The sequence below is a fragment of the Papaver somniferum genome, chromosome 7 (assembly GCF_003573695.1).
Source record: "Papaver somniferum cultivar HN1 chromosome 7, ASM357369v1, whole genome shotgun sequence".
NCBI lineage: Eukaryota > Viridiplantae > Streptophyta > Magnoliopsida > Ranunculales > Papaveraceae > Papaver > Papaver somniferum.
In genome coordinates this window covers 238,002,265-238,027,739 of record NC_039364.1, presented here as the reverse complement: position 1 = coordinate 238,027,739, position 25,475 = coordinate 238,002,265, and the positions used below count along the sequence as shown (strand labels likewise).

General features: G+C 35.7%; 1 long non-coding RNA gene and 1 pseudogene across 1 annotated transcript; both read right to left on the bottom strand.

Moving 5' to 3' along the window:
* Positions 1-3,675: 3,675 nt before the first annotated feature.
* On the bottom strand, positions 3,676-8,433 carry LOC113299935. Its single transcript, XR_003335268.1, has 2 exons — positions 8,211-8,433; positions 3,676-4,089 (listed from the first exon to the last, which is right to left on the bottom strand). It is a non-coding gene; the product is annotated as an uncharacterized LOC113299935 (long non-coding RNA).
* Positions 8,434-19,663: 11,230 nt separating this feature from the next.
* LOC113293549 lies at positions 19,664-22,601 on the bottom strand (annotated as a pseudogene).
* Positions 22,602-25,475: the final 2,874 nt, after the last annotated feature.

The following is a 25,475-nucleotide window of genomic DNA, read 5'->3' as shown; positions in this document are numbered from 1 at the left end:
AAGAGAAGTTCAATCGAGACACACTAAAAACCCCAAATCAATCTCATACAGAATTGATATTCAAACAAACCCTAAAAACACCAAATCAATCTCATACAAAACGATATTCAAACAAACCCTAAAAACCCCAAATCAATCTCAAACAGAACAATATTCAATCAAACCCTTAATCAATTTCAAATCGATTCAAACCCTAAATCAATCCATGAAGATTCAAACAAATTGAACAAGAAGATGCAGAATAGTTACCTGAGACTCAGATATGGTGAGGAAGAAGAACCAATCGAAGTATCGAACAGAGAGAAGAGTTAAGAAGAGATGTTGTTGCTGCTCTTCGAGAGAAAAAAAGAAGAAGAAGATGAATGAACTGATTCTCGAACTCGATAGTCTATTAGACTATACCTAGTAAGGATGGTGGAGATTAAATCTATATCTAGATCTTACGGCTCACATTAACCGGTACTTATGGTCCGGTTCAAGTCCGGTCCTCCCCAAGAACCGGTGTCTGTACCGGTGTCTGTACCGGCTACACCTGTTCCGGTCCGGTCCCGGTCCGGTATTTCCGGTTCCACTCCGGTCAAGGTCATCTCAACCGGTTCCTGTGCAGCCCTAGAAACTGTGGACCCACATAATTCGATTTAATTGATTCTCTATTTTAACCTTGTTAATTTATTATAAAGACAAGTTTTATCCTCAAATATTGTACATTGAACATTATATTTCTAACTTTTATTATATTTCTCTATTTTTTTTAATTTTTTATTTAAAATAATAAATACAATAATAATTAAAAATTATTAAAAAAATTAATAAATATTAAAATAATAATATTTTCTAAGTAAACCATAATCCTGATTTTTTTATTAAATAATAAAAAAAATAAAAAATAAAAAAAATATTACTTGTATTTTATTAAATATATTAAAATTAGAAATATAATTTCTTATAATAAAATTGTATTTAAAACTAATTTTTGAAATATGTCTATTTTCGTCATTAACTACACCACCAGCACTTTTAAATACTAGTTTACCAAATAGAATTTACAGTTTGTTAATTGCACAATGCTTTTTAAATTATATTTTACCAAATATCATGTCAATTTATTTCCACAACAAGCACAACAACGCATTAACACAACAGAAAAGCGCTTTTCTAAAATCCACAGCAATACCAAATTAGCCTTTATTCAAAAGTTCTTGAATTTGACATTTCTCCAAGAGAGAAAATTGAAAACCCTATCTAGCCCCTTAGAATGTTTTCTGCTCAGATTTTCCCCGAAGGATCCAAGAAGTGTGAATTTGGTGTTTGACCCTCTCTTACTAAGGGAATCCTACAAGGCCTGAGGTGTAAGCAGCAGCAACTATTGCTCCCTAGATTGGTTCAAACAACCACAAATTTAATCTCTGCATTATACAAACCTATATATGCATCTATTTTTTATTATCTTTTGATGGTTCTTCTTTAAAATTTAAATTCACTAATGTCTATGTTTTTTACTCTCTCCGTTAGGGCACATGTTTCTATAGGAGTATATTACTAATTTACTAGTAATGACTTCCATTTGCTGGAAACGTTCTGGTTCTGCGCTTAGGATGTTTACATGCATGCCCATCTTAAACTCTTGAACTTTGCGCACAACTTCCCTCTGAATTATGAGCCACCATGCAATCGGCTATTATAAATATTATCAGGTACAAACAATCTTAATAAAAATACGCCAATATTACATGAAGGCTTTGGGTGCTGATCCATGTGACCTGAGTTGTTCAAACATGCCTTTTTCCAAAGACCGTGTTTCATGATCAGGTCAGGTGTGTCAGTATGGTGCCCTGAATGATGGCACATCCACATGTGGGTGCCAAAATATAAAAAGTGTGTGCGCAGATAATAATCTCTGGCATTTCTTCTTATCAGACAGGCGCAAAGCCCAATTTTTCATTTTCCTGCGTTACTCTTTCCAATAAACGATAACAAAATTAAGGGTTTCATCAGTTTTTAATGGATTACTTCAAGATTCTCCCTCCTGGTATCACACTAGAGATTTTGACTCGTTTGCCAACTCAATCGGTGCTCGATTGTAAAATTGTATGCACGAATTGGAGAAATGTCATATCTCATCATCCATCATTCTCCAAGATGCAGTTACATCATGTCAATCATACTGCTGCTGAATCTGGTAAGTTGGGTTTTCTTGCTTTGACTTATAGGCGTAAATTACATTATTTTGAATATGATGAGGGTCATGATCAGTCAACAAATCCCATCCAGAGAAATAGAAGAATTGCTTTTACCCGTCCGTTTGAGCATTTTCGTGCGAGAATTGTTGGTTTATATAATGGGTTGATTTGTTTAGGAACTACAGCCACCAATCTGTTTGTATTTGTAACCCTATCACAAGAGAATATCTTATGCTTCCAGAAATTAAAAGAGATTGTGATACTGATGGGTATAGTTATGAGGAGAACAACTTTGGTTATGTTTCATCAACCAATGAGCAGGACCGTCTTAGGCACTAGGCCATATAGGCGGTCGCCTAGGGCCCCAAATTCATGGGGCCCAATTTTTTTATTTTTTTTAATTATAGGTAATATGTGACAGTAATAGGTGTTACAAAATAATTTTCTACGATAATTGTTACTAAATGTTTTGAAACAATTTATAACCGTTACTAATTACTAAATTTTTGATTTTTGAATCAACAACCCATTTTGGGGGTTTTATATGCTAATTTGCAGGGTTATAACCTCAAAATCCAATCAAAAAGGCTTAAACTAAATACGTAGATGTGCATCGCCTAAACTAAAAAGTGAAGTCTTTCTCTGATTAACCCGTAAAAAGGCCCCATAATTTAACTTCGCCTAGAGCACTCCAAAACAGTAAGACGGCCCTGCCAATGAGTACAAAGTTGTAGGGTTTTATAAGTTCAAGACTTATTTATATGTCCATATATACACTCTGGGAAGTGGCAATGGGTGGAGAAACCTTGGGAAGTTCAGTTTTGGATACAGGGTATGCTTGAAATATCAGGTTTTCTTCGCCAATGGAGCTCTTTACTGGCCCGACTAAAAATTTGAAGTTATTGGTGCGTTTGATTTGGTTGAGGGAAAGTTTTGTGAACATCTTTCACCGCCTCCTTTGCTACCATATGGTCATTGGTATTGTCGTATAATAGGGGTTTTGGATGGGTTCTTATACTTTGCTCTTGAGGACGAAGTAGACGGATTTCATCACATATGGCTATTGAAAAAGAAAAATCATAATCATCACAAGGAAGAGGGAGAGAAACATCAATCACTGGGTTGGAGTAAAGAGTTGAGGATTGAAAGACGACGCGAATCATTAGCCGCTACCAACAATGTTGGTGTTTTAACTTACGATATTTACTATCTCAGCATCTACGACACAAAAACTTCAACCTTTCAAAGGCTTGTGAAGTTTAAGAATGTCGTTCTGTAAGTACTCCCTCACGAGAACACCTTAGTTTCGTTGAAAGAATTAGGTGAAGAAAATACAAAAGTGATGGAGTCGACTAAAATTGAGGAGACAAAAAGCCGTGAGCATCTACAAGAGGATCCTGACCCTGAATACATATACCTATAAACTGGTAATTTTGTTGAGTTTGATTTTGAATTTGGATAACGAGTAACATTTGTATGAACCTGCATGCTGATATTATCTTTTTTTCTTTGCTAAATAAATCATTGTATTGAAGAAGGAAAATTACAAATGTTGTGGTAGGAAATCAGGATAGATTCCCCACCACTCATTACAGATATTAAATCTTCTACAATGTTTCGCAAATTTATCAGCAATAGAATTAAAATTTCTCTTTAAATGACTAGTTTTAATGAAGGAAAATGAGTCTAACAGGTAATAACAATCATCCATGATAGTTGAATTAAACCAGCATAGGTTGTTATCTTTATTCTTCAGATAATCCATAACTTTTTTAGCATCGCTGTAGAGACTTATGGAGGTAATTCCTTTGCTGCGAAGCCCAAGTGATTGCTTCTAGAACAGCTAGACACTCCGCCTCTTCAGGATTCCTTGCTATGCTTTTGGAATATTTTCATCCCTTGAAGTTACCTGCACTTGCGGTCATATATATACCAATGTCAGATATATTAGTATCTTTATCATATGACGCATCACAGAAAACTAAAGTACAATCTTCAGGCAAATTATCCAAAAGGGTTGGATTAGTAACATTAGGGACAGAGGCCTGCATACTAATGGCACTATTTCTCTGATTATAAGTATGTCATGTGACAAAGTTAACAGTCTCAGTAGATAATCTCATAGCCAATCTGGCAGTAGCAGAAGGCTGAATAGTTTTCTGTTGAAACACTCTAAAGCATCTGTCTCTCCATATACTCCAAGATGTAGTGAAGATTTCAATCTGTGTGTGAACATCACGGTTATTCATTAACCATTTTCTTATCCAGTCTTTGATTGTAGGATTAGTAACAGCATCCTGCAAAATCAAATACCCTTTCGGGGTTGCAGACCATATAGATTTTGCAAACTGGCAATAAAGAAGCAAATGTTCATTAGTTTCATTCACACTATTACTGCACATACAACAATAGTTATTATTACCAGGCACATATTGAGATAATCTTACTTTGGTAGGCAGAATATCAGAAATGCATTTCCAAAGAAACAATTGGACTTTAGGAAGGAGCTGAGTTTTCCACAAGGCCTTAAAAATAGGGTCAGGAGGAGGGTTAACAGCGCCATTAGGATTAACACTAGTTAAAACCCTATAAGAAGACTTCACAGTGAAGTTACCATTATGAGAAGAGGTCCAAATCAACCTATCCTCACCAGTCTGAGGTATTCTTATCTGTTTAATTCTATCAGCATTTTCCTGAGTACAAAAATCATATAGCAATGGAACCTTCCATTGCTTAGTTTCCTGATCTATAAAGTCAGCTACAACAAGATTTGGATTAAGGTACTGACTGCATAGAGTAGAAGTAACATCAAGAATCCAATTATCCTCAAAAGGTTTGATGCTCCTACCATGTTTGACCTCCCAAAAAGAAGAATTTTTCACAATATCTAATCCTTTAAAAATCCTTTTCCATACCCAAGAGGAATCCTGATTTTTTCTATAATGCAAAGGATGAGAATTTATGAAATACTTACATTTTAGAATCCTAAACCACAACTCATCAGAACCATGAACTAATCTCCAAGCAATTTTCGAAAGTAAAGCTAGGTTAAATTTTTTAAGGTCACGAAAACCTAGCCCGCCTACATGCTTATGAGTGTAAACACCTTGCCACTGTTTAATATAAATACCTCCTGGATTGTGTTTTCCCCACCAGAAGTCTCTCTGAGACTTTTCCATTTAATAAATAACATCATATGGAATTTTAAAAGAGTTCATATGGTATACAGAAGAAGATTTAAGAATATTCTGAACCATAAAAGACCTTCCATCTTGATTAAAATGCTTGCCTTTCCATTTAGCTACACTAGTATCAAAGTGATCAGCCAAGTAAGAAAAGGATTCTGATTTATTTCTATTAGTGAAGAGTGGTAAACCTAGATATTTATCATTTAGGACAATCTTCTTCACTTTAAGAGTTCTAATGAGAGAAACGCACTTATCTGGATGTACTTTTTTGCTGAAAAAGCAACCAGATTTCTCAAAATTTATCATTTGACCCGAAACAGAACTAAAAATATTAATAGCATCAACTAAATTTTGGGCTTCGTAGTGTGTTGCTTTAGTGAACAACAAACAATCATCAGCAAATAAAAGGTGGTCCACACTAGGTGCCTCCTTAGTGACTCTAGCACCATGAATCCAATGTTTCATCTCACAAAACATCAAATATCTGGAGAAGGACTCCATGCACATGATGAAAAGGTATGCAGACAAGGTATCACCTTGTCTCAGACCCCTAATTGGTCTATAAACATTGCATGGAGATTCATTCAATAAAATAGAAATGCTAGTAGTACTAACACATTGGTAGATTAGATCACACCAATGATTGAAAAAACCAAAAGACTTTAAAACATCAATCATAAAGGACCATTCAACCCTATCAAAGGCCTTAGACATATCAAGTTTAAGGCCCATGATACCATTCTTAGCTTTAGTTCTTTTCATGGTATGAACAATTTCATGAGCAATCACAACATTGTCATGAATGTTCCTACCTGGCACGTAAGCATCCTGGAAAAGGTGAGATGATTTTGCTAAGCAATGGTTTCATCCTGTTAACTATTATTTTGGAAATAATTTTGTAAATGGTTTTACACAAAGAGATAGGCCTAAAATCAACAGGGGATGAAGGGTGACTTTTTTTGGGGATAAGGGACAAAAAAGTGTGGTTCATTTCCTTTAGAATATGTTTGTTTGCAAAGAAATATTTTGTGTAGTTCCAGATATCTTGTTCCAGAATATCAATGTTTTCTTTGTAAAACCCAGGTGGAAAGCCATCTGGACCTGGAGCAGTCCAGGATTTCATTTGTTTAATTGTGGACCTAACTTCCTCAAGAGTGATTGGTTTTAACAGTATGTCATTATCCTCAGCTGTAATGCATGTGGAAATGCAGTTGAGGAATTCTCTGTTCTGGAAAGGATTGGTAGTGGAAGCAATGCTGCTGAAGTGATTGACCAATAGATCCTCTAGCTATTGTATGTCATTAGACCATTGGCCATTACTTAGCTGTAAGGATTCAATGTGATTGAAGTGTCTTTTCCTGTTCATTGAAGTATGATAAAAACTAGTATTTTTATCAAAACTTTTAATGTACTCAGTTCTAGACTTTTGCGCATAGAAATCCTCTTGAACCTTCTTCCAGTGCTCGATATCGAGTTCGACTTGTTTGATTGCATCCATGTTCTGAATAATTTGGGGTTGATTATTCAGAATATGAAGCTGTTCATTTAGGTGTCGAACTTTGTGATCTAAATTACCAAAGTGTGAAATATTCCACAATTTCAATTCATATTTCACATTACGAAGCTTATTTGTCATTTGGTAAGCATTAGAGCCTCTAGCATTAGTTTGATAAGCATTTTTGATAAGGTATTTACAAGTTGGGTCACTACTCCAACATTTAAAGTATCTATAAGGTTTGAAACTATTTTGAGACTGTGGGTTAGTCACCAAAATAATAGGTATATGGTCCGAGCCAATTGAATCAATATGGAATACCTTAGCATTACCATAATGGTTGAACCATAAACCAGTACCCATAACTCTATCAAGTCTAGCTCTAATTATTTTATCATCAGATTGTCTGTTAGACCATGTATAAGGTGTACCGGAAAAACCCAAATCATTTAAGTCAGAGCTAGCTATAGAATCTTGAATAAAAGGAAATTCAAGGATACTAGGCCTAGTATTGGTAGATCTCTCATGGGTGTGCAAGGTTATATTCAAGTCACCCATGAGAATCCATGGTTGATTAACCATAGTACCAATTTCTTTAATGTAATTCCATTGGTCTTTCCTCTCAGTATAATAAGTTGAACCGTAGAGAAAAGTGACCAAGAATTCAAGCTTACTAGCATCGTATGAAATTAAGACATTAATCATTTTACTGTCTTTCTGTACCAAATCACATTGGAAACCACTCTTCAATAGCAGTGCTATACCTCCAGAAAGGCCAGCGAAAGAATGGCACCAGACATTTGGGTAATTAAAACGCTTAAGATACTGATACATTTTAGACTCAATGTTTTTGGTCTCACATAGAAAAACAACATCTGGGTTTTGAGCTCTAATTAAATTCCATAAACTATTCCTGGTGTTAGGATTGCCAAACCCTTGACAATTCCACGACATTAATCTCATGTTTTGGATGAGAGAATTGTCTAAGCTTAGATTCTTATAGTTACCAAGTACATGAAAAGCAGGATTATTCAAAGGAGAAATTTTAACAGAACAAACACCAGTCTGAACAAAGTAGTGAGTTGTAATGACTAAATGAGGGGCAAACACAAGATTAATCAAATGGTTATCACCAAAGTTCAAGGGAAAACTAAGACAATCAGAAATCCAAGAGATACCAACACAAGCAGAACAAACAGGGAAGCAAAGAGTTTTAATGAGGAAATTATAAACCCTAAATTGAAAATTACTAATCAAAGAAATATGGGATTTAAACTGGGATTTAGGAGAAAAATTAAGAGATGGTCGATGAACAAAATTAAAATCAAATAGGAGTATAGAAAAAACCTGATTTGAAGTACTTGTGGTTGATTCAGGTGCAAGGAGATGGTACATCAAAGGGTTTGGTTCTCTGACTCCATTCTCAACATCCTCCATGTTCGAATCGTAACCTCCAATGCTAGAATCTCTGATCTCTAAATGAACACCTCTACCATTGATATTCATTTGGGGCATTTCTCTGAGATTGAGGTTAGGGTTTTGAGCATTCATATCTAGATAAACATAGTTATCTTCGATACCAGAGTCTCTACTTCTTTTATGCTTCCTCGGGTCAAACTCATCTTCATTCGGATCAACCGGCCCATTTTGGTTTGCACTTTCAGGCCCATTCACACCTTCAGTAACATTAGAAATGTTGTGCATTGCCTCCACCAAATGAGCGTGTTTTGCATAGTATGCTTCAAATTCAGGTTAGGTCATACCAAAGATAAAGATATGCCATGCACGTTCTTCACACATTTCCTCATTGTGATCAATAGTAAAACAATCAGGGCAGATTTTCCTGGGCTGTTTATCGAAATGATATTTAATCCACACCTTTTGTTTAGCTGCATTGAGTAACCAGTTTCCTCTCTTTAATGGTTGGCTTAGATCAACTTCAATTTTTGCAGAAACTACTCTTCCTCTTTTTGTATAGCCTCTGCTTCCTTCTTGAATTATTTTCTTTCCAATATCTTGGCATAGTTTGTCGAGAATTCCATCATACACATGTTCAAGAGCAAGACCTTTGAACATTACTGAGAATACTTGATGTGTAAACTCATATTCCTCGAGCGGGATTGAGTTATCATAAATCTTCAGCACCACAAGATGTTCATAGATAATCCATGGTACTTTTTCTAAAACATCATTAACATCATCAGCTGTTTTGAATTTGAAGACGAACAAATTCCTACCCATAGTGTTGATTTCAACCCTTCTATGACGTCTCCAGATTATATTCACATCCTTCTGCACCTTATCAAAATCGATATCATCTTTTGAGATGATCTTGCCAATTAGGCTGTTTTTCCATTGGTCGGCAGCAACATCAATATCTGCTTCAGAGATTAAACACCCTCTTGCACGGTTAAGTTGACCTTGACTCAGGTTTGAGTCTTGCAGTCTCTTAGTGAGAGCAGCTACTTGTAGCCTAGAACTTTGAGACATTTTGATGGAGATAGACACACAGTTTTTCCCTGGAGAATGAAAAACTCTTTTTGTGGATGCAGTCTTACTTCCGAAATACCCCAATATATACATTCTCAATATTTTAGGGTTTAGCTGAAAGTTTCCTAAAATATAGAGATATTTGCCAAGATAAGGATTATTTGTTGAGATATTCATATAATTCTGTTTATTAGAATCCGCATAAGAATAAGCCTTTAATTTAGGCAGGTGAAAGCCGAGATTTTGAATTTCCAGTAATTGCGCCTTTGATACAGGTAGGTTGAAACCAGAAATTTCAATTTCCAGAATTTGCGCCCTTGAATCACAATATTTACTGAAAATACCCTTGAAATTGTGGAGGTTGAGCAATTGAGGATCTTGAATTTGGTATGAAGAAAGAAGGGAAGATTGATTTAAAGAATCAATGGTAGTGAAACATAACGTTTCATGGTTCAAACTATGATAGATCAAAATGGAGGATATCACTATGAGAAGTGAAATGATTGCCCTAATGGAGGTGAACATGTCCATATCTTGAATATGGCAACACTACTATTTTAATGAGTTATAGAGATACCAAACTGCACCACTGCTCCTTTAACAACCACAACAGGTACACTACATCAACCAAAGCACTACAAATCGCACAAATTAGTTTTCCATGAAAGATACTAATGAGGAGATAAATATTGTAAAAAAAAACATGAAAGAGTTAGAAGCAGATCAAACACAGATATCAAAATAAGCGATTAAACTTATAAAATCAACATGCAATAACAATTCAAATAGACTAAGAGACACATTTAGATCATGAAAAACAAAGAAAGATCGAAGCCTGATCTCCTTACTTTGAGATGGGTTATTAACCTTGGTACATCACCATTCCAAAAGCAAATACGGTGATACTAAAAAACAAAACAGATAATCTACATGAATAATAATGAAATTTGAGGTTATTCGTTTTTACATTGACATTAGGCTTTACTTTACCTGTTCGGACTCCTACTTTAATTTAGAAAACATGACTTTGTTTGAGATTTGTCAAGGAAATTTAACTTTAGTAAACCAGTATTTGTGGACTACTGGACACCATTTTTGTACAACGTTACCAGATGAAAACCAAATTAACACCGCACAGGTGTATTATTTACTCTGGCAGTTTTGACTATTGACCAGGATTGGATGCTAAGTGGGGGGTACACGAGGCGGAATCGATAATTTTAAGCAACAACACTTTTTTTTTGCTGATATTGTCTTAGTTAGTAATATAGCGAGACTGCTGGTATTTTATCTTTATATCATACAGCCAACTTTATGGGATCGTATGTCTACTTTCTTACTTGAAACTATATTTCTTTGTTAGCTTTGCATTTTGTTCGTGACCTGACCTTTTCTGAATGGGAGAGTACAGTTGATCTATATTTTAGTGACTGCTTTTCTTTACATATTGGAGTCGAATAAGTAAATGCAGGCACTGCGAAACGCAAGAGGTTTCCAGTAGCACGAAGGAATATATTTTCATCTCACTTCTTAACATTCTTTGATTGATAATTTTAGGGGTCAATTTAGAGTTGTTTATATTTATGTCTAGTGTATTAATTAGTTTAGCGTTCATTAATTAATAAATAATGCAGAAACAATAGTCAACTAGGCAGAATTGGCTGTGATGACTGGCATCAATTAGCAAGGTTACTTGCAGACTACTGTCGGGATTTAGAACAAGGATTTCTTCAGTTAGATCCCAGGCTGCACCATTAGCCACCACAAGCTCAGTCACATTTGCTATTTCTTCCAACAATACTAGCTTAGTTGATTTTATTGCACTTGAACAAATATGTATTAATTGATCAAATGTAGTCATTATGTGGCCTAGCTGTCGGAGCATCTCATGCATTGATGGTTTGTAGTACCCTGCTTTTGTAGTTTCATGTGGAGAAATATTCGTGAACAACAGGTACTATTTTACCCCCTGCTTCCATTAAACACAATGAGAAGGCACATTTTTTAGGGTGCTAACTATCATATACCATACGTTGCCATTATGTCGTTAACCACAACCAACTTGATTGGTTTGTCCAAAATAATGCTACTTTTCCATCTACATGGGAAGGATCAGTTAACAAGTTACCTTGCAGACTGCTGTGTAATTTTATTTGGGTCAATGTGGCTAGTGATGACTAGAACTTAGAACAGGTTGGTTCAGGTCATATTACACAAAGTCCATTCTATTCTGGAAATGAATGCAGCATACTTCTTTCCCCACAGAATCCATGACCTTTTGAGAATACTGCAGATATTTGCTTCAAGTCTAAAATTGTTGTTGCTCGTTAATTTGTCTCATTTTTTGCTTCAAGTCAGTTTAAGACTTGGGTTTCATTTCTAGCCACAAGAATTCTTAATGCGTTCTTAACGCCACAAGTGTTCTTAATGCGGCATCATGACTTGTTCCTTGTGCAGAGATTGTATATTGGGTATCTAGCAGCTCCTACCTATAATCTGCCAAGAAAAAGCCTAAGTTATTTTCTGGCAGTTCAGTAGCTTTTTTGACCTTGGATTGAGTGTTTTTGTTTTGGAATAGTTGCGGTTACCTCTGACATTAAGGTTACAACATCCGATAGGCAATTGGGTCTAGTGCAGTCCTCAGGTGATGGCTTAGCCAATTAGGTAAGAGGGTGTTGCATTCTGTACTATTTGAAGAAAGCAGAAAGCCCCCTGTCGGAATATAACGAAAATGAAAATTGCAGTATCTGCAGCTGTAGTTGCATTCCTGAATAGGGAAGCAGAAATGTGTCTTAATAGGATAGAGGCCAACTGACCAGTAATCTCATTTTGTAGAAACAAGTAATTTTTCTTTGTAACATTTCTGTGGGATCCCACTTATTTTGTTTATGGATTTGATATGCTGACTCATATGACAAGTAAACCTGGAATACTAACTTCAGTAAATCAAATTCAGATTTAGACAAGAAAGAAGTTGGTAAAAGCAGTGAAGACAAGAAAAAACTAACTTGTTACTTCCCTTGTTTTTTTTTTTTTTTGCCATCATCGAGGTGATGTACTCTTGTACCTTTAATGCGACGTGTTGATGGTGCATCTGGAGCAATAAATCTGTGAACAGGTGTTTGTCATCTCATTTCTGGTTTCCCTTATGCCATAACATATTCCGTAAGTCTTTTCTGTTTATCTATTTTCTTTCTTTGGGGTTATATTCGTATTATACAGAATCTGCTGAGTTTCTCATGCTAGATATTGAAGGGTCATCTGATTTCTAGCGTTTGACAGGTTGGTCCTGTTGGAACAATATTTATTAATTATTATTTTAAAGTGTTTAATTAAATAAAATTAATTTATTGTTTTGTTTGTTAATGAAAAACTTATTAGTCCCACATTGTGGAGTTTCCACTTTTTAGTTGTTTTAAGAGACTATATAAGCTTTTTAGTCCCACATCGGAGAATTCCTCTTCTTAAATTGTTTTATTCCATTATATAAAGAAATTCACTACTTTTGTAAAATCATGGGAAAGGGGTTGCTCTATATTTTAGAGGGACCCCTAAGGGAAAATATTTTATAGCGTTTTTTAAGCATTCGCGATTTTCCTTAACGGTTTTTTCGGAGTTGCCAAGCTCAAGTTGAGCATCTACTACATATGCTAGTAGTAGGTGTATTAGGGTGTTTTATCCTGGAGATATCCGTCGTGTGAGGGCTATAGCATCACTCTTGAGTGTAGCCGGGCGCTAATGTCTTAAGGACAGCGTGTTGAACACGTGACTCACTCTATTTTCCAAAGTTTTGCCTTGTTGCTGTTGCGGAGATACGGGGAGCTTGTTCGTTTCGTCAAAGCAATCACTTCCATTATAAAGGAGCTAAGTATCAATAACTTTTGCTTATTTGTTTTTTATTTTTTTTTTGATTATTGCACCCAACAATCTTAAGACATTAGTATTTGTAATAATCGAAAACGATTGATTGGTTTGTGAATCATGGATGTTAATTGTGGAGTGAAAAACAAAAACGAATTTCTGGTCAGCTGTATAGTTTCAATTTTATCTTTTAATCTAGAAGGAATTTTTTGACACAACGTAGTAGACATCCTGATAGTTACCCACGTAAAATTTCAGAATTTTTGGAGTTGTAAAAGTATTTTTTTGATATTTTACAAAACAGAAAAACGTTTCTGAAAAATTCTGACGAGCAGAAAATTGTTGTTAACTAAATTAATTTTTGTGGGGTAACCATGAGTTTTTTGAAACGCTGGTTCAAACGAAGTTTGTATATATAGATGTTATCTTCAAAACTTGTATTTTACTTTCTGATTTGGAATTGTGATTTGTGAATAAAGGTGTCATCTCCGAGGGACATGGCTAATAGCCGCATGTGGTTGGAAACAAATCTTCCAAAGATGGCAAAGGTGAGAACATCGAACGCAACTCTAAGCATGGTCTTCATGATAAAGGTATATTTCGTAAACCTGAATCCGGAATTACTTTAGTTAAGGGTGAGTGTTATGTAAAATTCCTGGCCACGCGGCAGTAAATTGTAGACAACATAAAAACCTTAATAAGTAGAAAGTTAATGCTAATTTAGTTGAAACAAACTAGAACGAGTTTGGTGGCATGATGTCGGAAGTTATTTTAATAACCAATGTGAGAGACCAGTAGGTGGACTCTGGAGCCACCAAAAATGTTTGTTGAAACAGAGACTTGTTCACCTCCTATCATAGGATAGGGGATGTCGAGAAACTCTTATTGAGTAACTCATATGCAATAGAGGTTGCATAAAAGGAAAAGGTCGAGCAGAAGCTCATATCTGTAATATTCTCACATTGAATGAAGTTTTCATGTTCCGAGCATATGCGAAAATCTTGTATCTTGTTCTGTTGTAGATGGAAAAATATTTAAGATCTTAATTGAATCTGGAAAACTTGTTGTAACTAGGCAGTGATTTTTTAAGCAAGATTTATAAGACTTTGGGTCTATATAAGCTTAACGGAAAAACTGATGATGTGAACGTAGTTGATTCTTGTGATATCTTTGTGTGATTGATTGTTTACGTGGTAGACTTGGAACCGTAAACTTATAAGTCAATGCTTAACTGGCTAGCATAGGCTTCGTACCCAAATTTAGTTTGGATTTTGAACACAAAAGTGAAATCTGTGAAGAATCAAAATATGCTATAAAATCTTTTAGCACAAATGTCAGAGTAATTCTAAGCCTTTAGAATTAATTCAGTTAGGCCTAGTTGACATGAGTTCAACCCAAAACCACTGTGGTAAAAGATGGTTATAACTTCCGTAGATGATTGTACAAGGTACTATCTTGTATACTTGCTTAGGATAAGGATGACGCCTTAGAATCCTTAAGATGTATAAACTTGAAGTTGGAAACCAATTAGAAGCCTTGAACATAACAACCGTATCCTTAAGGAGATGATAATTTCCATGTTGATTAGTTCAGGATTACCTGCGGCCTTGTGGGGGGAGTCCTCTTAACTAGTATATCCTGAATAAAGTACCCTTTTAAGAATCAGATGAAACTCCATATGGTTTATGGAACGGTAGATGACCTTCTTATGAATGTGTCAAAGTGTGGGGGCGTTTGACTAAGATTGTAATTCCTCTTCCTAAAAGAACTAGATTGAAACCAAAAATGTTGATTGTGTTTTCGTATAGGGTATATTGAGTATACTTCTACAAATAGATTTTTGGTTGTGTGTTCTGATTTTTTCTGACATTGGTGTGAATATTATTACGGAATCTAGGGATGCTGAGTTCTTTGAACATGTTTATTCTAAACCTGTACCTCATTAGAGATGTGTTGTTGATCCCCTAGATTTATTTTCAAATAGTCAAACTTTTTTTTAAAGGAAGATGAAGTTGATGTTGAGCCTAAGAGTAAAATAATTAGACTTGAGACTCTTATGAAACCGACTTCATAACATGCCTAGCTTAGTCTGAGCCACAGACTTGTAAAGAAGCCTTGATATCTACTGAAACCCCATTCTGGTAAGAAGCTTCATTTAGTGAAATGGACTCAGTCCGTTGGAACCAGACTTGGGAGCTTGCTAGTTTACCTCCAGGTTGTAAGACCATGGGATGTAAATGAGTCTTTAAGAGGAAACGATAGGTAGATGAAACTGTGGAAAAATATTAAGCTAAGTTGGTAGCTAAAGGCTATAAACTAAAAGAAGGTGTCGATTTCCTTGATTCTAATTCAATTGTGACGGAAATTACTTCCGTTGAGATACTAATTGTTATTGCTGCCATAAAGAACGTAGAGATACATCAGATGGATGTTAAGACAGTTTTTCTAAAACCGTGAATTAGGTAAAGAAATTTACATAGATCAACCTGAAGACTTTGTAGTGAAAGGTTGGAATACAAAGTTTGTAATTTAAAAATCTTTGTATGGTTTTCAAATAAGCACGTAAACAGTGACATGGAAAATTTAATCATGTGATAATGGATAGTGGATTTAAATTAATGAATCTGACAAGTATGTTACAAGTAACTTGTTAAGGATGTCTGTGTAATTGTATGTGTATGTTGATGATATGCTTGATACAAACATAGATGTGATCAATTCCACTAAAAACATGCACTGAATGAGAACATTGACTTGAAAGACTTGGGCCCTTTTGATGTAATCTTAGGGATGAGGATTAGAAGATAATCAAACATTTATAAGTCTTAGTCGTTCTCATTATGTTGAGTTGTGCTTAAGAGATACAATCAGTCTGATTGTAAACCTGCTTGTACTTCGTACGATTATTCTTGTAGTCTCAAGAAAAATAAGGGTAGTGGAGTATCTTAACTTGAATACTCAAAAGTTATAGGATGTCTGATGAATTTAATGAACTGTAAGAGTCCAGACATTGCCTATATTGTGAGTAAGTTAAGTGGATATAATTGTAGTCCAGAGCAAGAGAATTCAGATGCACTGAGTAGAGTATTATGGTACCTAAAATACTCTTTTGATTTATGAAAGGTATCTTGTTGTCCTTGGGACTTTATGATGCAAATGGATAGTTGACTCAGAGGAGTCTAAGTCTACGAGTGGATATGGTTTCACTCTAACATGTGGGTTTGTTGTTGGAAGATTTCCAAACAAACATATCGCTCAATTCATTATGGAATCTGAGAGTATTGCGTTAGATAAAGCATGAGAGGGGGCCGAGTGCCTAAGATGCTTTTTAGAAGACATTCCTCTTTGGCATAGGCCTGTGCCAGCTATATCTATACATTGTGTTAGCCAAGCTATAATAGTTAAAGCTAAGAAATAACTAATCTCAATCGGCGTTATTTCCATTGATTGGATAAAGTCCAAGGAGAATATCGCGCAATCTTTGACGAAAGGTTTGTACAAAGAGATAGTTAAAAATGCATCGAGGGGGTTGGGGCTTAAGCTCATATATTAAACTTGCCATGAAGGATACTCAACCTTGCTGACTGGAGATCCCATGATCAAGGTTTCGAATGAGACAACTAATTTGTGGTGGGTAAAGGTAAACACTATCAGAGATTTTCATTCTCTGTCCCTTCCCTATGGTGTAGACGTGATAGTGTGACTGCATGTGGAGGATGACTTTTAATAAGTCTTAATGAGTTCTATAGTTTCAATTTAAGATTGAAGTGGGGTGTAGCAGTAACACTCTTTATGGAAACTCACCTATCTGAATGAGGAAGTGGGTCGCTTCCTGTGAGAATATGAGCTGATTCTCTAGAGCATTCTGAGAAACAGGATACGTCCAGGGCCAAAACGGACAAAACGGCACGAGCTTGGCAGCAATCTTGGAGATATCACCCGTGGTTGTTATCACGAATTACATCAAATGCTAGCAGTTCAAGACATAGTTCACTGTCTCTAGCAAGTAATGGTAATATCTCACTAAGCAAAGGTTCAAGACCTCATGGACACCTCTGCCTAAAATGGTATTTCCTGCGTTTTTTATATGATTTTCATTTTGATGGTTTTGGTATTACTGGAACTTAGGACCTAAAGGTCACTAAGGTTCACTAGTTCATGCTTTTTCACTTTGGTGAAAGATACCTATAGTCTCTGTGAGAATAAAGATGAAAGCTCTCATACTATATGATTTTGCAATCCATAGTATGACCCTGGGGTCAACACACTTTTGTGTGAGGAGAGGACGTAAATGACTAGTATGATTTCAACACTACGTTCCATAGTCTGTTTGGATCGGATTGGTTGGGTGTTATTTACCAAGATCTATCTGTGTTTTCATGTTTTATTGAGTTTTCATTCATGTGGGGGATTGTTGGAAAATAATTATAATAATTTTTTAAAGTTTTAATAAAAAATTAATTTATTGTTTTGTTTGTGAATGAAAAACTTATTAGTCCCACATTGTGGAGTTTCCACTTTTTAGTTGTTTTAAGAGACTATATAAGCTTTTTAGTCCCACATCGGGGAATTCCTCTTCTTAAATTGTTTTATTCCATTATATAAAGAAATTCACTACTTTTGTAAAATCATGGGAAAGGGGTTGCTCTATATTTTAGAGGGACCCCTAAGGGAAAATATTTTATAGCGTTTTTTAAGCATTCGCGATTTTCCTTAACGGTTTTTTCGGAGTTGCCAAGCTCAAGTTGAGCATCTACTACATATGCTAGTAGTAGGTGTATTAGGGTGTTTTATCCTGGAGATATCCGTCCTGTGAGGGCTATAACATCACTCTTGAGTGTAGCCGGGCGCTAATGTCTTAAGGACAGCGTGTTGAACACGTGACTCACTCTATTTTCCAAAGTTTTGCCTTGTTGCTGTTGCGGAGATACGGGGAGCTTGTTCGTTTCGTCAAAGCAATCACTTCCATTATAAATGAGCTAAGTATCAATAACTTTTGCTTATTTGTTTTTTTTTTTTTTGATTATTGCACCCAACAGGTCCAAGGCTTATTTTTCTAGAGCTGGAAAAGCCGAGCTAATCAAAAGCGTAATTGAAAGTCTGCCTGTGTATATATATGCTCCTTTTTGAGATGCCTGCTTCTAGTGTTCAGCAAGTTGAGAAACTTGTGCATAATTTTCTTTGGGACGATGATAAAAGAGTGGGTAGGAGAGCTCGTCTGTCGTAAGAAGAAAGTTGGTGGTTTGTGTTTATATCAAATAAAGTTAATAAATGATTCTCTCCTTTCAAAATGGATATGGAGATCTTCTCATGAGACAGATGCACCATGGAGGGTGATTGTTAGCGAAAAATACTGGTCTTCTAAAGGCTTTATGGTACATCTGTCTGGAGGGGTATCATGTGCTAGAGCTAATAAATTCAAGGATAATATCACGTACAAGATTAATAAAGGCACTTCTGTTTGCTTCTAGGAGGATTCTTGGCCCTTTGAAGAATCCTTGCAGCTGAAGTTCCCTGAAATTTTCCTCAAAGTTAGATCCAAGGTAAAATGGTGGGGGGAGTAGGTGTTTACAATGGTGTTGACTCTAAATGGCTGCTGCAAGGCCCTAGAAGACTTTATGCTACTGCGAGAGATCAGCTCGATCAGATTCAACCCAAACCTGAAGAAGTTTCTTTCAACTGGACGGAAGAAGATGAGATGCAGTGAAAGGTAATTCCAATAAGACATACTCAGTAAGCTCTTGTTCCTCATTCTGTCCTCTGCGTCTACAGCCTCTCGCCAGCCAACTATTTTCCGATTACATTTGGATGCAAATATTATTGACAGCCTACCGATAATTAATGTGTGTCAGAGGTGGTCACTCTCTCTTCATGTGTATGCTTTATCAAGTATCACTCATCCCTAAGTGGTTTGCCTAGTATTGGAAAGGACCACCATTCCACCACACTTCTCAAAACCACCTAAAATACTAATCCAGAGGTCCAAAGTGCACCCTGACATCACATTGGGACACAATGGCATATAAAACCCAAATAACTCACTTTGCTTCCGACTTTTTGTGTTTGTGTTCTTCGCAATGTAGTTATTTCCTTGGCAAGAAGAATATACAGTTTGCATTTTGTTTAAGAATTATCCTGGACCTACATGGTGCCCATGTTAGCCGAATTTTTTCCATAATGGCAATTTCGACAAGGCATTTGGCACTTATATTTAGATACTGCGAGAAAGGATTTGTCAATTCGGTAGGGAGACGGACAGGAAATTGATCAAGCTCCAGCACATTATAGTGGAATACAACTTTTTTGCTGACTGGAAAATTTATGGATCGAAAGTATCATCAGGAGCACACTAGGTTTCATAAGAGGATGCAAAGGTGGACAAATAAGCAAATGGAAGTTTCTAAAGCAATTAAAAAGCAAAGAAGAAATCACTGATTAAAGAATACGCATGTTACTCATCATCCATTTCCGAAAAAAATAATAATCAAAATGCAGCATAATTTACCACTGAATATACCGAGTTAGGGGTCCTTCCAATGGGATCAGGATTCAGAACCGATAGTCTGCAAATTTATGAATTGGATTCTTTTTTATCTCAAACTGTATAGAAACAGCTCCTTGGTTCATCTTATCTTCTTTTTCACGCTTCATTTGCAGTTTTTCCAATGCCATTCACATTAGGAACGACAACACCAGGCCGAGACATCCCCATGTATCGGGTCTGGCTGAGATTTCCTACATTCACGGAATGCTCATGCTTTTTGCTTCAAAGCTTCCCTGTAAGTTTCCAATAGCTCAGTCTTAGCACGCAGATTACAGGCATGCATATCAATTGCCATATCTTTCTTCAGTAACTCTTTTTACAGGCTCCCAATCATGCTAACCCGATGAACATTACTTGCAACTTAATCTAGCTGTTTTCAGCTTAACCTTATCACCTGTAGTGGGTAGAGCTAAACAAAGACTTCTGGCAGAGGCCTGCCATCTAAAAATGACTTGAAAAGAACAAGTGATCTCTCTGGCTGTGAGAATGGAACTTCATGTGAAGCTCCTCTTATCGTTGCAAACGATAAGATGTCACCATATGCTTGTGTCCATCCACCAACCTGAAGAAAAAAAACAAAAAGAACAGCAAATTAGTCCGTCATATGGCTGTTTAGCATTGCTTCTTGTAAAATTGTTAAAGAAATTACCTGTTGACCTTCAAACCAAGCTCTGTAAGGTGCAGTGACATCTAGTCCTAATTCCTTGGCAAGTCCATGGACTAGTGTCCGGCTTCCGGTTAATGGGATATTAGAATCTTGATCTCCACTGTAAAAAGAGAAGAAATGCAATTGTGTTTACCACCGATTCTTCCAATCTCTATAAAATGAATGTCCCAATGAAATTCAAGTCTAAAATGAAGCATACCTGTAAACCAGAACAGGTATTCCAGCCTTGACAATGGAACCGACAATGGAGATTGTAGGTATCTCTAAATCAAGTAACTCATAACCCAGTGAGCTGCAAAATATATATGGTAGACAAACACGGTCAACAACTTGGACAATTTTTCTTTATAAAAACATGCTATGAGGTGAAGAAGATGGCTTACTCGTTGCAAGCAATCCATTTGTCAACTCCTGCAAGACGAGCATGGAATGCAAACTGAACATCTTTTCTGTTCAAATAATTCACCGTCTCATCATCGATGCATACATCTATCTTCTTCCCATGTGACTGTCACATTGAAATTTGAGCACAATTAGAGACTTGACAAACTTAAGAACATTACCAACTGGCATTAGCTCAGTTGGCAAGGACACTGACTCTCTGGTCACTAGCTCCGTTCAAAACTTAACAATAATGCAAATGTGGATTCTACTCACTTGGGGTGTAATAACTTTGGACTGTGAGAGGACTGATGGTATACAAACATCGAGCGTAACATCGTATGGGTCGATGAATCTGCTTGATTCTTTTTTTACTTGACTCATAACCCTTGAACAAACAGGTGAAACATAGCCTCTGTAGTACTCACTCACATATCTTGAGTAGTTACAAGATGAAGTGAAAAGATTGTATGTAGAATCTGATATCAATCCATGAGACCAAATGAATTCCGCTCTTGAGTTAAAATCCGTAGCGAATTCTAAAACTGGGTTTCCCAACTGCAATTAAAACACACACAATTCAGCTGGGAACAACAAAGAAGTCATCAACATTCCCAATCAAATGCACACTAACTGGATTTCACTACTTACTGCAATTCCTTTGAGATTAAACAACTTCTCTTTCTTGTTGAATTGAATCATGAGTTCGGCTAGTTGCGGAATGTAATGGCCTGCATAACTTTCTCCGGTAATGAACAAATCTCTATGCTTGTACTGTGGGAACTTGAGAAACCATCTTTGCAGAAACACAAGATTGTCTCTGGCTTCAACACCCCAAAAACAAAAATTGCAAAGTCAATTTCAAATTTTTAAGAACAACCCATTTCTAAGAACATGAAAAGGAGTTGAAATCACCTGTAATCTTATCACCAATGGTGGCAGTATCATCATCCTCTGAAGTAGTCTCAGTAGTATAAGAAAACCCAACTCCAACTGGTGTTTCCAAATATAACATGTTTGCTTCTGAAAATTGAGACAGAAAAGATTCAATCCAGACATGAAAAAGGGTTTCATAAAACTGAAAAAAGATTCAATCTTTATGCATCAAAAGAACAACAAGAAGAAAAAGTTGAATACCTTTGTTCCAACTATACTCATTTCTCACAAGCACATTTCCATTAGGTCTAAAAGGTCCATTCTCAGAGAATGCTCCAACTCCAAGAGAAGAACAACCAGGACCTTAAACAAAAAACAAAAACCAAAAGAAGAATCAGAATCAAAAATCAAAAAAGAGAAGAAACTTTTTGATCTTTATAAAAAGAGAGGAAAAAAAAAGAGCTTTTGTTTTTAAATTACCTCCATTTAACTAGAGAACTAATGGTTTAGAAGCTGGATTGAATTCTGCTTCAACAAAGTAATAAAACAATGCCCTTTGTTTCTTATCATCTAAAGTGACATAACCTGAATATTGCTGAAAGTTTACAGGAGGTTGACCTGGAAGTTGTATAATTCTGTCAAAGAATGATGGTGATGACACTACAACCTCCATTGAAATGAAGAATTGAAGCAGAATTACAATAGCAACAACCATTTTCACTGTTTTACATGAGAATGAAGAAGAATTAATTGTGTGGGGTGGGTTTCAATTGGAGTTACAGAATGAATGAATGAATGAAAGATTGTGAAGCTAAATATAAGAAGAAACTCAGAAGAATGAGGGAAATGAAACACAAAGTGAGGTCATAGTGAGATTTCTTTTTTGGGGAAATTCAGTACTTATTGCTAAAAATGTCAACTTTTGATTGTTGTTTAGCAGTCAAATTTCTGTTGTTTGTTTTTACACTCAAAAATTTTAATTCCTTTTAAGAAGATGAAAAAAAAACAGTCTGTTATTAAAAGAAAGAAAGCGACTTTACAGTCATGCGATAGCTTTTTCTCTATCTTCTTCTTAAGTTTTTAACGAAGATGATGAGGCTGTTGTCCCTGTGCTGTGTGCAACAAATTGAAATCAATCAAAAAATCTCTGAAAATTTCAAAGGACCTGTATGTGAGGAATACAAATCACTTCTCGGATATTTACAACACAAAATTGGTTAAAAAGACCAAAATCAACAATTCCTGGGTGAAATGGACAGTTAGATTTTGATACTGTTTAAATAGACAGGACGTATTTAAATTTTTTTTTTATTTTTAATTTACACAGGACGTATTCTATTTCATCCTTGCTATTTTTTTTGTCATTTTATCCAAACTATTTTTTACTCGTCCTTTTGAACCGTGATTTAAAAATATTTAGATAAATAACCCATTTTCCGTATTTACAATGCACAAAATCAAATTTTGCATACTTTGGTGAATATAATTTGGTGCGACCAAATCAATGTCTGTTAGTTAAGTCTAGAACTTGCTTGTTGTACTCACTCCCCGATACAAGTTCAGATGCTTCTTTTTCTCACGCGGCAAAAAGCGATCTGTTTTGCTTTTCAACTTTTTCTCTGCATAGCTTCCCCTCGCTAGAATGGTCCTAGAGAATTATTATAATTGGTGGATACGAGGCACATTCCTAAAAGTTGCAATGAGAATGAGAAAATGGGTAGTCTTTCTTAATGACTCAGTAATGGTGCGGGTACATGTTGTCAAAAAGTTTTCGACTTCTACACTAGTAGTTGAGTTTTTTTTTTTTTTTTTTTTTCTGTCATTTTCCACATTACTGGTAACAATATTTTATTCATTTCCCAGGACGGGGTTGGTGGTAGATTTCCTCTTTTATTCTTTTTGCTCCCACAGAAGCATTTGATAAAATGAAAACCAAATTCCTTTTGGTAACAGTCGTGGTAATTTCTTAATCTCTTGTATACAATTGAGCTCCACAGAATGCATCCGAGGCTTCTCTTCTCCTCTTGTTTTTGAACTTCCATAAATAGCGACAAACTGAAAAAAGAAATGTCCCGTTATTCCAAGCATTATATTCTCTTATTTGTATTGTAAAATCATAGCAATACATAGTGTTTGTACTTGGCTGTGAGATGTCTTGCATCATCATCATCATCATTATTCTCGTGGCTTGTAAGGCTAAGCTAAAGAAGAATCAGAAGTATATAACTTCACATGCAAAGAAAAGAAAACCACAACACGGACATACTATACACTTTTTTCTCTCCAAAAATCGAAAATGACTTCAACAGAATCTATCATTTTCTCTCCAATCTCCCATCCATATTCTGCACCTTATGTTGTTTCCGATTCGGTCATAAGGACAATAATTGTGCTAGCATCGACCTTTAGAGGATATCTATGACGTATCAGTACTCACCAGCCCCTGGTGACAATATTTTCAGCTAGATAACGCTCCTATCCAAATATGGAATCCTACAGACAATATTGATGCTCATGGGAATATGGAATATGTCGAGAAGATATTTTCTGGCTAGATAACCCTTCAAAAAATCTGATTGTAGCTATTATCACAATATCTTAAACAATGCAGGATTATCAGACTTAGGTTTTATAGGTTATGATTTTACTTGGAATAACCATAGAGATGGAGCTAGCAATATCCAGGAAAGATTAGACAAAGTTGTAGCCAATTTAGAATGGACTTCTCAATTTCCTAACTATGAACTATCTCATTTGGTGGCAGTAGGCTCAGACCATTACCATATAGTTTTAAACTTAGATACTAAGTGTGCTAAAAAGGATTTTACTTTCAAGTTTTATGACACATGGCAAAAGAAAAATACTTGTGTGCAGACTATAAAGGATTCTTGGAATCATATTATCAGAGATTCATCAACTGATTCCTTAATTTTGAATCTTCAACCGCTTCAAAATAATCTTACTTTTTGGGAAAAAAAACATTTTTGGCTTACCTTCTAAACAAATTAAAAGAGTTTTAAACCAAATAGATAACCTTAATAACTCTTTGCATGTTTTTCAGAAAGAGGATAAGATTAAGGAAAAACTCTTTGAATTAGAAAAGCTTTATGACACCCAAGAAGCTATAACAAAACAACAGTTTAGGGATAACATGATTAAACCAGGAGAAAAAAATACTAAATTTTTCCATACCAAAACTTTAAAAAGGCGCAAATGGAATAATATAGAGTGTGTTAGAAAAAGTAATAATGAAATAACTTTCAAAAGTCTTGAGATTCAAGATACTCTGAAAGATTTCTTCTCAAATCTTTCTTCAGCTCCCTTGCCTTCTCCTCTACCGAATCCTGTTATCTTCTGAAATATTTTCCCTTGTGTTTCTTTGGAGGATAATGTTCTTCTCAATTCTGTGCCTACTGATGAAGAGATTTGGGCACTTATTAAACAGCTCAAACCAAACAAGTCACCAGGCCCTGATGGATTCCCAGCAAGCTTCTTCAAGCTAAATTGGTAAACCTTAGGAGAACAAGTCACTTCTGCTATTCAACAATTCTTTATCTCTGGAACTCTGCACCCAGAATTCAACAAAACCTTTCTTTTTCTAATCCCTAAAATTAGACATCCTAAGGACCCTAGTGGCTTTAGACCTATAGGGTTGTGTAACACCTTGTATAAGATTATTGCTAAAATTCTAGCTAATAGGATTAAACCTCTTCTAAATAATTTCATTTCTCCTTTCCAAGCAGCTTTTCTCTCTAAAAGGCAAATATCTGATAATATCATTATTGCCCAAGAG